Source organism: Microtus oregoni, unplaced genomic scaffold (genome assembly GCF_018167655.1).
Source record: "Microtus oregoni isolate MIOR12 unplaced genomic scaffold, Mior012 000043F_ref0000047, whole genome shotgun sequence".
NCBI classification, from domain to species: Eukaryota; Metazoa; Chordata; class Mammalia; order Rodentia; family Cricetidae; genus Microtus; species Microtus oregoni.
Window position 1 is genome coordinate 16,534,655 of NW_024543210.1, and position 16,757 is coordinate 16,551,411.

Consider the following 16,757-nt stretch of genomic DNA (forward strand, 5'->3'; position numbering starts at 1 on the left):
ATGGTTTAATAGCACACTGCTTGGTAATGAAACATGAAAATTGTTTTGCAAGCTGGCTCTATCCCGAATCTTTTGATTCCTAGCCTAGAATGTCCTCGTGCTTTCTATCTCAGCCTCTTACTTAGAAATCTGACTTATTTTTAAGGGGCAGCCATCCCAATTCTTCACCATTTGGCTGTGCCGAAGGAGAATACAGCCATTACTATGAGCTCGACCGTGAGCCCCAGGCACTTGTTAAGAACTGCAAAATAATGCTCAAGCTATCGCTGCATGTCTTTGTAATCTCTGAATTTTTCCCAGTTATTTCATGACATTGGTCATGCTCACCGAAAGCCTGAGGAAATCTGTGCTATGTCACATGACAAATTTCAAAGTAGTGAAATAGCAACAAAACGTTTCAAGTTGTGAGACTGGATAGCAACATGTCGAACTCTTAAGAGAAACATTTGGGGAGATGCCTTTTCAGAATTGTGTAGTCTCTTCATATCAAGATAGTGTTCATAGCAAAATTATTTATTTGTCATTTATGGCAGGATATTGTTATGTGGTCCTGGGACTTGTTATCTGTAACTGGCTGGCCTCAATATTATGGTGATTCATTAGCAATGAGTCCCTAAAAATGAAGACTATAAGTATCCTCCAAGAAATATACTTACCAAAGAATTCTGAACTGGGTACCGCAGTTACCACTAAACAGAAAGTCATAAGTATAGACGCTCTTCCTCTTTCCCATAAGCTACCCATGAGCTCATCACTAAGACTAGCTCAAAGTTTATTTCAAGGTCCACAAAAGCGTCACACATGAAGTTGATGCTTTAATTTCTGAGTTGAAGTTTAAGAGGCTCAACATGCATGTCGTGTCATAATTTTTTCTGTACATCTATGGTCATGCTAGTGCCACCCTATGAGTGGAGAAGACGGAGGACAACTAGAAGCAGTAAGTTCTCTCCGTGCACAGGGTGGGTCTCAGGGATGGAAAGCAAGCCTTTAAGCTTGGTAATATTTATTTAATTGAGTCATCTTGTTGGTCCTTCTCAGTAAGATTTTAATGGTATATTATAACAATTTGTAGAATGCTATTAGGGATTTCCAAAATACCCCAAGGACAAGAACAAGTATTTCACTAAAATAAATTTCAGCTATTTAGTGCTCCAGTAGTGCAAACTGAAGACATTCTTTGGAAAATCATAAGCATTTATGAATGTAAAGGAAAACCAAATAGAAAATTGTTTAAAGGCAAGTAAAAATACTGAAAATGGTATTGCAATATAATTTAATTGATACATTAGGATCACAAAACATCAACTATCTTATCACTGCAAACATTTTAGATTCAATGAAATCTTAAATGCTTTTTTTCTATTAACTGCAATAGTATTAAGGCCCTTTAAACTGTTTCAGGAAAGACTTGCAAGCAAGGAGAGTATTTACCTCTTTAGAAGACTACAGATGTCAGTGTTGTGTTAGGAGATTGGAGAAACATTTATAATAACGCAATTGAATCATCATGAGACCTGGCAATGTGAACTGCAGCCTGTGGTCCAGGGATTGCAAGTTTGATGCTGTTGCTACCCTCTTCGCTCTGCCTTTATACTTATAGTTCTCAACTTACATGCTCATACAGATTTCCAAGTGTTTAAACATCAGTATTTGTGCAAAATGAAGCAAGTGGAGTGTTCTTACTAAAACAACAAAATGCTGTTACTCATGAACAACTACCTGGGAATAAATTTTTTCCAGATGTGTCCTCTCTGAAGAGCACATAAACAGAACTTAGAGGAAAGCCAAGTGAGAGGGCAGTGTGTGTGTGTGTGTGTGTGTGTGTGTGTGTGTGTGTGTGTGTATGAACACTGTGCAGAGCAGCAGGGCTTTGACTTATTTTCATTTTTAGAAAACTAGAATGGAGATAGATGTTTGCATGCATTGTGCAATATTAACTTCTTGAAGGGCAACTGTATTACTCAACTATGTGCACAGTAGGGTGTCCTTCAGATCTGGAAAGTTTTGTACTTATCATAACAGGACTTCCAAGGATGTTTTTTCTCATTTTAGGAATGAAAATTGTTCAAGGGCTTTCATTAAACTGGTTGTTATGCTACTTTTTTTCCTTTTGATATTGATGCCAGCATTCAGGAAAATTCTAACAGAAAAGGAGAAAAAACCTAGGGTTCTATTGAAACATCAGCTGTTACTACCATAAACTAAATAAATAAATACTAAAAAGTCATTCCGTGTAGTAATAATAGTGACAAATTTTGGGTGTGGGCCAGGGTTAATGGTCAAATATGTGTGCTATTAATATAAGGCATACAAAACCCTCAATGATTTTAAAGAAATGAAGACAAACATGAGAGACATTTATATCGCAAATCTCAGAAGTCTAGATGACTTTCTGTCCTTAAAGTCAGTCACTCTGCAGTGGGAAAAACGTGTGATTGCACCCGCTTAAAAAAAAAAAAATGAAGTTCAGAGAATGTAAACAAAGGCTGTGGGAGGATTCTATCAGAAGGAATCTTTGAGACTCCTACTGCCATATGTTCCTGTCCACAGTTTGCAATGTGTGATGCTGAGTTCTCAAAAATCTTGTAGAGGATTTTTAATGTCAATGTAAATTCTTAATACTAGCAACATTTACACTGGAGACTCAGAAAGTATGATAGACAAAACAGCAGATACCTTAAGACAAAAAGTTTGTGGGTAACCACTGCGTCCTATAAGAAATTAAGCTAAAATAAGATTTAGCATGGACTGCATGGTAAGAGTTGCTGTTTGACAAGGTTCCAGTGTTTCAGCATTGCAGGCCACATGTCTCCAGCACCTTTTTTACTTTCATTTGTAATGATTCTCACTATTAATGCCCTTCCCATTGGGAAACTTTGCGTGGGCTTTGATAAAAGGATAAAAGTGTATACAATGGTAACCTTTCTTAACCAAGTAATTATCCAGCAAAAAAAAAAAAAATCCCCACCACCACAAAACCAGGAATTCCATTGTTCTCCTAATTATACTAAGAACAAGAATGTTAGAGAATTACTAGACACTTCTGATCTCAATGATAAAGTACCTATAATTCAGATCAAGAAACTGACATCAACTCAAGAACAATGGCAATGGGTTTCTGATCCTACTGCACGCACTGGCTTTGTGGGACCCTAGGCAGTTTGGATGCTCAACTTACTAGACCTGGATGGAGGTGGGGGTTCCTTGGACTTCCCACAGGACAGGGAACCCTGATTGCTTTTCGGGCTGAGGGTGGGGGGACTTAATTGGGGGAGGGGGAGGGAAATGGGAGGCGGTGGCGGGGAAGAGACAGAAATCTTTAATAAATAAATAAATTTTAAAAAAACAAATAAAAATAAAAAATAAAAAAACTGAGGTCATTAAAGAATTCAGTTAATAAATGCAGAGTAATCAGATTGGTCTGGTGTAATGGGAAAAGAGCAAGACATCAGGACATTCAATTTTGGGAGCATTATGAGTGGAACGGGCCCATGTAGTAAGACTAAGAAACTGTAATACAGTGTCTGCTTCCCAGAAGTCCTTTTCTGAGGGTCAGGCGTTTGGATAAGGGTCTCCAATCCTTTGAGAGATTGAGGAAAGTTCTTGCTTGATAATGCAGTTATTCTTCTTATCTCTAACAAGAGAAACTTGTGGCATATAGGCATATGTGGCATGTGGCATATCATAGGACCTGTGCCTATTGTCCAGGTCAATGCTAGCTTCCTCAACTCCTGATCTTAAGGCACACCCCAGTTTATATGTCCCTTGTCTCCCATTTAATCTCATGTGCAGCTATACAGGATAAAAGGTATAATCTTTTCTCAATTAAAGGCTGCTGGCAGCCAACCTGATTCACCTTAAAATAGTGTCCATCTCCTCCCTGTTTCTGCTGCTGACTCCACACATCCTCTTTGTGTCCTAAACCTCCTGCCAAAGCAGGTCTCCAGCAAAGATTCACTTTAAATCATATTCGATGCTAATAACTGAAAATACTAGGAATATCAGACCCTTTAGTGTATGACATTTTTATACTCTGGTCAAAAAATCATGGTGTGATTACACCCCTTGCAGACTGTACTAGAGTATATGAGTAAGCTGGAGAAAGTGTGGGAATGCAATAATTGGAATTGCCAAGCGAAACTCGCCTCTGTAAAACCATAGCACATCATAACTTCCTGAAAAGTAATCTTCAAGGAATACTGATTCAGGTGGCTACGATGCCATTGTCCAGAAAATCAGTGAACTCTTACTTGTCCTGTATAAACAATATAAACAAAACTATTGTTGTCCGTGAGATAATCGGCATTTAAATTAAAATCAAAAGAAGTTTTGAGAACTTGCCTCAGTTCCAGTCAGCTTTTCAGCATCTCATGATTCTGGAGATGATACTAGTCAATATTCTTTATCTTAATAATGAGGAAATGTGTGAAAACATAATTTAGTGTGCCGGCGTTTTCCATTGGGCAAGGCATGGTCTGATAAAACCATAGCTGTCCAAAGTCCTATTCAAATAAATGAAAGACCCTAATATTAAAATTCCACATAACAAACGTGTCTCTTAGTATATGATCTGGTTTGCTACAGTCAATTTTTAGCAGTAAAAGAATCTCACCAACTTCTTTGCCAGCTGCATTACTTCCCTCTGTTAAGCAAATACAATTATAAAACAACACGGGAGGAAAATGAGGAAAGTCTACCTAGGGTTCTATTTCCTTTCAGTCATTTCTCAAAAATCAGTTAGGAGAAGATAGGGTTGGTAATTTTTTATGTTTTGAGAGTTGGAATAGAACCATGTGAGTGAATTAGTTATGTACTAACTTGATGTGCTATCTTTACTGTTTTAGCCAAAATAGGGAACACACACACGCATGCGCGCACACACACACACACACACACACACACACACACACACACGAAGCTGTGGGCACACATTGTTTAACTCCAATTCTTCTAGAGAGGCATTTAATATGAGAATACAATGTATTTAAAACTGACATTGTACCATGCAAAAAGATCAATGGTAAAATGCATGCTAATAACTTACCTTCACAGTTTTTCTGTAACTGGCAGTGTCATGAAATGACATGCTTTTCTTTTTTAAAAAGTGATTGAACTTTAAAGTAAAAGCCTAGGCTTTTAATTTTTTTTTACAGATTTATCAAAATTTTGTCTTTTATAAATGCCGTCAGTATTTCATTTTGTATTAAGCATCTGATATTATATAGACCCTGGTTGGTTGTTGTGAAAAAGTGAATAAGTAAATAAATCTTTAGATTTTGTTACTTTCTGATTTTACAGTATCAAAAATTACGGGAGAGCCATGAGCTGCAGAGTAGAGGAGTTCACCATGAATGAATGTCTATAGAGCTTTCTTTTGCTAACCTGAACCTGGGAGAATGAAGTCATCAATAGTAAAATAACAAACCAAAATTAATAATAATAATAATAATAATAATAATAATAACAATAACATACTTTTATCACAGAAATCAACAAACAAAAATATTTTCCCCTCTGAAGAGACTGTTGTTCACTATTTACAACGTACCACTGTGAATAACTCATGTGATCAAAATCTCTTTAAGGAACTCAATAATGTTTAAGAATGCAACAATTTCTGAGGCCAAGAAGAACTCTAAGAACTACAATTTTACACAGAGCATTTTTTAAAACAATTGAAAATGATTCTGGACAGATAGAAGGCTCAATAGTTGAGTATTTGTTCCTTTTCCAAAGGATTCATGTTTGGTTCTCAGAACCCAGACGGTAGCACATAACCATCAATAACTCCAGTTCCTGGACCTCAAATGCCCTCTTATGGCTTCCGTAGGCACAAAAATCCCACTTATGTGAACATACATAAGCGCTCATAGATCTACAGAAATTGAATAGAATTGTTACTTCCTAAAATTGCTCAGGGGATAAAGGTCTTGGCACCAGTCCTGACAGCTTTGGCTCAGCACTCAATACCTATAACCCACATGGTGGTAGGAGAAAACCAACTCTGGCGTGTTGGGAAAGCTTTGTGCACATGCTGGCTCACTTTAGCAAGCAAATACACATATAAAGAAATCAGGGTAATAAAATGAACTGGGACAGGGCTCACTAACCATTTATTTATTCCTTCAGGTATTCACACCAGTAGCCTTTCAGATTCAAATTTAAAAATTGATTAAGTGGTTTGTTTTTAATACAGAATCAATCCCATTCATTTTCCTCCATTATTCTCCAGTTCACTCATTAGACACACACACATACACACACAAACACACATGTGCATGCACAAGCATACTTAGACACGCGTACACCTCCAGAGACATGCACACATTACATGCCCTAGAGTCTTGTGAATCAGCCACTCTCATTCTAGCAGACAAGAAGTGAGGAGGGTGAAATAGTCTTAGATGAGGCAAAAGTTTCCTCTAAAGTGATGCTCAAATGAACTGTTAGTGATTAATGATTTTTGTGTCAGCACCTGGGCCATTCATGTAAAGCAGCTCTAACCTGAATACCATGTCACAATGTGCATGGAGTTTGGAATCAAAGCAGGAACCATTGTCAAAGCTGTACAATGAGAGTCTAAACAAAATTACCCCTTTGCTTCTAACTGTAGTAATATTAATCACACTGACTTGTTTCAGAGCTTTGCTTTGAAATTAATTACCGTAGTCCAATCCATTCCTGAGAAAACGTGGAGGCAGCAATTGTTTCCAATGCTTTACTTAAACGTGAGGGACGATAGCAGAGTTTCTCAAAACCTCCTCTATATACATATCTGTAAAATGTAAAAATCTGTGTAATCTGTATACTTTAAAAAATAAATGAAAATTGGGGGAAATGTACCATGGTTTTCAATTGCTTTCAATTACCATTAAACCTTTCGGAGAGTGATTTGCATAATGTTTCATAAACATGTAGGCAGATTAACCTTTTTTAGTTAATTTATTCATTAGCAGTAAAAATTCAAAGCACCTCTTATGAGAAAATAATGTCGTGCTGTTAAATTACATGGAAACAAAGCAATTGGGACATACTTGCCTAAGTTCGTACTGTGTCAGAGCACAAAAGGAGTGGAAAGAAAAAAAAATACTTTGCCTGTTAGCAGAGTGTTGATTAGATTGCCAGTTTGTGAGCAATTAGTGGTATTACTAGAAGATTAGGTGAAGTATTAATTAGAGTTAGGCCAAATGACTACTGGGGAGGAAAGATACTTCTACTTACTCTGTTGCTAGTGATACAGGCAGGATTTGGAACTTGGGCCATGTCTCTCCAGCATCCCCTGTCTTGTGGGCATCAGCAAACCTAGGACCCCAGTACAGGTCTTGAAATGACACATATATGGAAACTCGCTTGTAATTTTATTATAGGATACCTAAAATATTATATGCACTTTGGGCAATGAGAAGCCAGCACTCAGCTCTGAAAGAAATTGATCCTGGAAGCAAAGCCAGACCAAGAAAGATATAGATGGTCAATAGACATAGAGAAATTAAAGAAAGAAATTTCTCAGGTGAGGACCCTGTGGGTAATTTACTTACCATGTAAGATAAAAATCAAGCCAAATTAAGAATATGCCTTTTGCATAAGTGCATAGACTCTAGTCATGGCAGCTGATAGGAAGATGGTCCTACAAATTGTCATATTCTACAAGCATATTGCTTACCCAATGACTATAGCTGGCAGTTTTATTTAAACAAAATTCAGGATCTTGCAAAATGGCAGAGCAAAATAGTCATGTTCATGATGGTGCTCATGATGCCGATGGTGATAATGAATGAACATATGATTATGATGATGAAACTAGCAAGAGTTACATGCCCTAGCTTTCTTACAACTCCAGTTCCTCTCCTGTTTCCCTTACAATACTTATTATGTTGATTTTTGATCCTTACCTGAGTCGACCTTTCCCTTAAACAGTAATTGCTTTTAATCTATAATTTGACACCATTCACTACTGGCTGCAACACTTGGATGAGTGGTACCACACCTCACCTAGGCAACACAGTAAGAGCTGCCCCCAGTGACATGGGTGCAGGTGAACCTTCCTGAGGGTTTGAATACAGAAGAGCTGGCTCTGTCCTTTGCATGGGCAATGTGGGAAAGCCAGACCTGAAAGTGTGAGCACTGGAGAGTTAGCCTTACCCCTCATCACCTACAGCATATGTAAGAACTGGCCCCTCACCTGGTTGACATAGGAGAACTTGCTATAGAGTGTGGATGCAGGAGAACTGGCCCTAACCCTTTCCTTGATGGTGCACAAGAGCTGGTCCTGCCCCTCAGAGACTGTAGCACTCTGGAGAGCAGCTCCTGCCTCTTGCCAGTTGCTGCAGGCAAGAGAGCTATACCCACCCCTCATCTGAGCCAGGTGGGAGAGCTGGCCTTGATGGCATGGGAATAGAAGAGCAGGTGATCTGACCAACTTAACTACTAGCCAGGCCCAGATTCAGGGCTTTATGTTGGTCACGCAAACATCTACACCATTTATGAACTGCTGGAAGATGTGAAGGGTTAAGTCCTGCATAACCAAAGCTGCAGAATCTCCAAGACACAGGGCAACAACAAGATATCTGAGAGGAGTCAGTTGAGAGTCCAGTATTGATAATGTAGCAGAAGCCAGAGGCTTAAAACCAGACCAATGAGTCATTGCAATAAATATTTTAAGCAAAACTGTATAGATGAAAGTGTACAATGTGCGGCACACTGTGATACGCCCATTGCAGCTTCCACAATGAGATACTTTTTTATTTTTACTTTTATTGTTTTTAATTTTTGTTTTCTTTGGGGGATTCCAAGGGTGGAGAGAGGATAAGTGGGATTGGAGTGTACAATGTAAATTTCACAACCAATAACGTTGTTTTTTATTTTTATTTTTTAATGGAGAAACACATACCAAATCAAACATCATTGCTGAAGCACAAAAGGAAGCTATTGACACCAACACTTACTCCATCACACTTCAAACTTCTTGGGAGATAGCAGACATCACTGCATGACTTTGTAGGCTTTGGCCCCGGAGAATAGCATCTACCTTGCTATTGTTTTCAGAACCTCTTCGCTTTTCAGTTATGTTTCTGTTGATGCAGTATGCAATACCCTTCTATTACCCTGAAGCATTAAGCACGTCTAGAACTTTGCAAAAACAATAAAAACTATTCCCTAACATAGAAGAAGATGATAAAGATTTTAGCATGAAAATAGAAACCATTTTGAACCATGAGTTATCAAACTATCTTTAAAAAATATTCATAATACTGACAAATCTGGTGTTGATATTTTAATTTGGAAATTTATTGAAGTTTTTATTCAATAAAAAATCAATATTAAGAGTGTTTTTTACTTTCTTTCCTTTTCAGACAAAGTCATTGATCTGGAGTTATAGTGTGTGTGTGTGTGTGTGTGTGTGTGTGTGCATGTGTGCATATGTGTGTGTGCACTATGTCCCATTACAGTATTTAAACCACAGTTTAGTGGCTGTAGAGAGGGTTCAGTCAGTAAAGAGATTGCCATGAAACCATGATAGACTGAGATTATCATGCTTTAAGATTTCCAGTACTTACACAAAAAGAAAGGAAGGAAGAAAGGAAGGAAGGAAGGAAGGAAGGAAGGAGAAAGAAAGAAAGAAAGAAAGAGAAAGTTGGTTCAGCTACATGGAAATTCATGGAGAGGTTTCTCAAAAAGTTAGAAATTGACCTGCTCTGCTATCCAAACATACCAATTGATACTAAAAGATTCTACATCCAACTTTAGACATACCTGCTCATGCAAGTATATTTATGCCTTATTCACAATAGTCATAAAATAGAAATGACCTATATTCCTATCAACTAATGAGTAGATAATGAAAATTTCTTAGACTTTCACAATGAGATATATTCAGCTTTTAAAAATATGAAATTCACAGGTACAGATCTGTAAACAACCATTCTTGGTGAAATAACCCAGACCAAGAAGGTAAAAATCACATCTTTCTCATACGTGACTGCCAGATTTAAATCCACAGATATGCATGTTTTAAATATGGAATTCATATAGATTCTAGAAAACAAACTAGAAGCCATGGCAAAGGATGGCTTTTTAAGAAAAAAAAATAGAATAGCACTATAGTTGTTTTAGAAGGAATAGTGAAAGATGAAGTGTTAAATTATGGTTGGGTAAGGCCTAATTTAGGTAAAGCCCAGGGACAAGAATGGGTTGCCTTTTTTAGAATTGTTGACCAGTGAAACAGTAAAGTTAAATAGGCCCTCAAACATCGAACATTCCTTCCAAATTGCACACTCTTTCCATTTCTGTTCATTAACTTATGAGAACTTAAGAGAAGACTCTAATGCTAAAGACAACACATACTTGGCTTATAGAATTTGAAGAAATCAAGCTGGTACTGACCTGGAAGCATCATTCTGGCTAGCTTTTGTATTGCTGGAAGGTACTACAGTACCTCTGAGTACATTATTTGAAAAGAAAATCATCAGTCTTATCCAGCTGTGAATCATGTCAATAAGGACTGACCTAGTAAAACATTTCCACTGGTACAATAATGGCATGAACCTCATAGAAACAACTAACCACATTCTGATTGAATTTATGTTCTACTCCACAATATTATCCTGGGTTTTTTGTTTTTCCATATAAAGTTGATTATTGTCTTCTCCACTACTCCACAATATTAATCCCTCACATGACATGGTTATTGACTGATGAACTTGTGGCTAGAAAGGTCATAAGGTCTTTGGAAAAACCAACTGCTATTATTCTGCTAAATAATAATTATATTAATTACTTCTACTTGTCATAGAGGGCTATTGACCCATACACTAACAGCTAGCCAGCATGTAGAGAATAAAGGACAATGGGATGGTTAGTTGTAAATGGAACATCTATGTCATACTGTCACCTGCCAAGACTCAGGAAGTCATTGCGTACACAGGGATGGAAAAACTATAAGCCTCAGATGCAGTACATGGATACAAGAAACAATGTCTTTTGTACACAGTAGGGAAACATGTACGTGGAAATTCACAGCAGTTGGGACACTATGGCAAAACCTGGGCAAGCTTAACTGAGACCAGATTCCATTATCAACCAATGACTTCAGGGAGGCAGGGGCAGTTTTCTCTAAAAGAATAGTCGCAGGTCAAGTAACCATTCTCCAGGAAAAGGCCACACATTCAATAACATATGGGCAGCATAAATTTGAGTTGGCAAGTGACACAAAAAACTGAGGACAAGGATGTGGGTGACTAAAGAAGGGGTGGTGGACCTGGCAGTTGGGGTATGATAAAAACACACTATATGGAATTCTTATTTTTCCTTAATTTTAAAAGAAATGGGTTGAACCAGCATCCCTATAGTCCTAGTAGGGGAGAATGAAGACAGAATTGCTGGATCTTATTGGCCAATGACTCTTGTATCAACAAGGTCCAGCTTCAGTAAGAGACCTTGTCTCAAATTTATGATTAAAAAAATAGGAGATTAGGAAGGTGCCCAGAATACACCCCTGGTTATACATCAATGCGCATGAACATGTTCTTTCTCACATATGTATATACAACCATACAGCATATACACAGAAAAAATAAAAAATAAAACCTACATTTATTGAGAAATCACATTTTGGGAATATGGCATTCTTTAAAATGAAGGATCCCATACAATCAGAATTACTTACCTAAATTTTCACCACAATAAAATGTTCTGACATTAAAACACTTAAAAGAAATTTGATTATATCTGTACATTAATTTGATGCACAATATATATAAAACTATATTGTAGTCATTGGCTAATAAAGATTGTACAATATTACTTTGTAGAAATTCTTACTATCACAACTTGACTCATTTCAAGGTAGAGTCAATAAAAGGTTTTTAATTTGTTCCTGAAGGAAAGGTTCATCAGTTATCATTCTAGGTTTGCTCAAGGGCCTGGAAACTGGGGATTGTCCTAGATGACCTTTAAAGATCCCTTCTAGTCCTCTGACTCTGAAATAAATTAAAGTTTTATGAGCACATTATGCATAAGCATCAGTGGATCTGGAAGACAATGAGGATGAAGTCTGTGCTCAGACTCTCCCTTCTCGTATTTATGCTTCCCGTTCATTTCATGCATAACTAATTTCATATAGCAATTGGTAATCGCGTCTTGGTAATGACACCACAGGCATCACAAAACAATTGCAATCATGGCTGCAATTCATTGTAACTACAGCTAAATGCCAGCACTGCACTGAAATACCTCCCTGGTCCACCCGAGAAAAGAATGAGAATAAAATGCACCTATAAAATGGTCACCTTCAACTAACTAGCTTAGAGTCCTAAGCAGTGTTTGTTCCTGCTTAATTGTTTTTCTTGTCAGTTTAAAGTATATAATAATGTTATATTGAGAGGGTGAGTCTCTTAGATAGACTTCTTTTACAAAACTGAAAAGACATACGCTGCTTTTTTAGTACTACTACACTAAAGCTACCATGTTTGCTCAATTCCCTCTTGTTTTTCAGATCTGTTGATGCATAAGTATAGTGAAGTAATAAATAAAGGGGTATGTGTGTTGTTCTATCATCTGTTCTTAGATTCATGGGTAAGAAATAATAATCATGGTCATGGTAAGGTGACAAAATTGATTCTCCTTTTTCTTTTTTTCTTTGCTAGATTTTAAAGCCCACATCTGTCTACAAATTATATCTTATAGGATGATCTGAAATGTCCTTATAACTCGTTATTAATGAGTAACTTGTCTGTGTCATTAAGTTCCTACAAAGTTTTTCATTTATTTCCATATTTTAAAGTTTATGGTTATAAAATTCCATTAAACAGATGAATTAAATATGTCCTACCAAAATAACAAACAGTTCATCAAAGAAAATTAGTTACGTAAAAGAACCTAAGTAATGCTTCTATGGTTACTAAGACAAATTCACCATCGTTAAAACAGTGAATAACATCTTTACAAATGTAATTTAGAACCAGAGGTGTGTTAGTCCATGCATTGTGCTAGAGACAGATACATCATGTCATGTTGTGTTTCTAGAAGAAAGTGTCTGTTATTGTGACCAATACCACTGTTCCTCCACACACTCAGAGCATTGCACAAAGACCTTCTGAGCAAATGGGTCATAAAAGACTTTCCAGCAGCCAAAGTGCTCTTGTGAGACCGCAAGTTAAGTGATGAAGGCTCTTTGTGTTTTCACTCCCCTAAACAAGCTTGTTTGACCACCTGCACCTTCAACGCGTGGCTTCACCACGTTTAGGCAGCAGATAAGGACAGGAAAGATGTCAGCATGTATGCTCAAACTTGATCAGATGTTGCCAAGAGGTGCAGAGGAAGGAAACATTTCAGAACGTATGATCATCTCTAATTGGAAGTGACGGAAAATATGGTGGCCTTGTATGGCTGTTTTTTGAATTCTCTGCAAGGCATGACTTGTGGACATTTTCTGGAAAACCCAAAGATGGACCTGACCACACTCCATCAACCTGGTCAGTATTTAATTAACGCTTGCTTCACATTTGGCTTTAAATTCTGGTAGTGGATCTATTCTTGACCAAGGGGATTAGAAATTTCTGTACAAGCCTGAGAATCTGACTTCAATCAGAGCATTAGTTCAGAAAGCCAGACAAAATTGTGTGTCCTTGTAAAGATCTCTGCAGCTTGCCGACAAACAATTCTAGCAAAGTAGTGAGTTATGGATTCAAATAAGAAACTCTCCCTCTAAAATCAGGATAGATAAAGCTCTGAGACAAATGAAACCAAGGTAGTTATCTGGGCCACACATGCATATGGAAGTGAATCCATGTGCACGTCTACACCTGTAGCCACACAAACCTTTAAGCCCACACACAGATATTGAAAAATAAAAATGAGAAGTAAATTTCGGTCGATCTTTGTTTTTATATCTTCTCTTTTCATTAATAACAAAAACACTGTCTTGGGTTAAAAATATTAATTTCGTGATCTAGTTCTTTATCTTCAAGGAGTTGGGGATCTAAGGCATAAAAGGGTTACTTTTCCATCATTGGCTTTCAAACCATTACCATGTAAGGAGCAACCTGTGGACTTCCTCATTATATGCTATTGATAGTAGGAATATTTAAGTTATATTTCTTTGCTTTATTTAACAGAAGTTCATTGCAAGTAATCCTGAAATTACATCAAGTGAAATTGTTGAAGGTTAGGGCTCGCCACATATTTAATTACATTTTACTCTGAAAAATAACAACCAGTTTTTCTAATGAACTGTAAGTTAATCTGTTTGGTTTAGTGAGCATGCTTCAATTTACTTTCTTACAATGTATGTTAGGTATATACTTTTAAAAATTAGAATTAAATATATAAACATCATTAATTTAAAAGCCTTGAGTGTCTGTGCTTTTGTAAGCTGTAATGATATAGTGAATCAATGACTAAATATGTGTGTTGAGATGTTCAAGGGAAATATCTCTGTGATCCTATCAGATTCCTAGGAGCCAGGTCAATCTCATTCACCAGCAAACTGCATTGGACCAACATTTATAGACATCTGTCATCAGAAACAAATCTTTACACAACCAAAGAAAAAGAATCAAGGAAGAGCTGAAGGTAAATGAGCTAGAGAATTCAAACACAAATAGTTTTCTCCAGGAGAAAAAGAAGAAAACTGAAAATCGGAAAAAAGTATTTTGGTTTCTAAATGACCAAAAGTTTACAGTAATCAAATGATTTACAAAATTAAATAGAAAGGAAGAATTAATGAGCTTTGAAGAGCCCAGGAAAGGTGGGCAACGAGAATTTATGTTGAAGATACTAAAGTCAGATTTCATATATGTGTCATGTTTGATATATATATATATATATATATATATATATCAGAATTAACAGCAAATAAAAGTTTATAAGGTAGTGAATGAAAGCATATAAAAGTGGCTAATTTCAATGTGGCATGATGTTATTAATTCTTATAAATATCTAATTAATCAATCTATTGTCCAAGATAATACATGTACTTATGTATAAATGAGATTTTTAATTTTTTACATGTATTTAATTCACTTATTATGTGTGTACATGTATGTGAATGGGATCATGTGTTTAACATTGTGTATGGTGGTCATAGGGCAAGCTTGGGACATTGGCCACCTCTTTGCACCATAATTGTGGGTCCTAGGAATCAAATCAAATCAGGTCCCCTATAATGACAAGTGCTTTTATTATTTGAAATATTTTGCTGCCCCCTGTTTTCTCTAAGGATTTTGCAAATTATTTTTACACAGGTATTAATGGCAATAATACAACCCTTAAAATTATAAAAGTCCTAGGGAAAGAGCACAGCTTGCCTCCTATTCCAAACAAGCAGAGCATTTTAAAATTTGTGCAATTTCAGAGTCACTAGTTGGTTCACTCAAAATCACATTTAAATTTCATAATAACCCTCACATATGTTTTACTTAAAAGCTGCATGGCCGTGGAAACTATAGAGACTAATTAATCTACATATAGCTGGACTTTGGTGGAAAGCACATTATAGGTGGTGAGGAATTATTTTATTTAATTTTATTTTTATTTATTTATTTTTTAAACATTTTTTATTAAGAAAAGGAGAAAAAAATAAGTTTCCTCCTCCTCCCAGCCTCCCATTTCCCTCCCCCTCCTCCCACCCTTCTCCCCCTCCCCCCACTCCTCTCCCTCCCGTTCCAGTCCAAAGAGCAGTCAGGGTTCCCTGCCCTGTGGTAAGTCCTAGGTCCTCCCCACTCCGTCCATATCTAGGAAGGTGAACATCCAAACTGGCTAGGCTCCCACAAAGCCAGCACATTACGTAGGTTCAAAACCCAGTGCCATTGCCCTTGGCTTCTCATCCGCCATCATTGTTCGCCATGCTCAGAGAGTCCAGTTTTATCCCATGCTTTTTCAGTCACAGTCCACCTGGCCTTGGTGAGCTCCCAATGGATCAGCTCCCCTGTCTCAGTGGGTGGGTGCTCCCCTGGTGGTCCCGACTTCTTTGCTCATGTTCTCCCTCCTTCTGCTCCTCATTGGGACCTTGGGAGCTCAGTCCAGTGCTCTAGTGTGGGTCTCTGTCTCTGTCTCCATCCATCACCAGATGAAGGTTGTATGATGATATGCAAGATATTCGTCAGTATTGCTCTAGGATAGGGTCATTTCAGGTTCCCTGTCCTCAGCTGCCCAAGGAACTAACTGGGGACCCGGCTTGGGCATCTGGGAGCCACTATAGGTTCAAGTCTCTTGCCAAACCTAAGGTGGCTCCCTTAACTAAGAATTGTGCTTCCGTGCTCCCCTGTCCAACCTTCCTTTATCCCAATCCTCCTTTTTCCCCATGTTCCCCCCATTTTCCCCTTCTCCCTTTTCTCTCCCCATCTCCCCTTACCCCCACCCCCCCCCCCACCCTCAAGATCTCAATTTTCTCCCCGGCAATTTTGTCTACTTCCCATAGCCAAGAGGACAACTATATGTTTTTCCTTTGGTTCACCTTCTTACTTAGCTTCTTTGGGATCACCAATTGTAGACTCTGTGACCCTTGTTTATGGCTAGAAACCAATTATGAGTGAGTACATCCCATATTCATCTTTTTGGGTTTGGGTTACCTCACTCAGGATAGTGTTTTCTATTTCCATCTGTTTGCATGCAAAATTAGAGAAGTCATTGTTTTTTACCGCAGCATAGTACTCTAATGTGTAGATATTCCACACTTTCTTCATCCATTCTTCCATTGAAGGGCATCTAGGTTGTTTCCAGGTTCTGGCTATTACAAATAATGCTGCTATGAACATAGT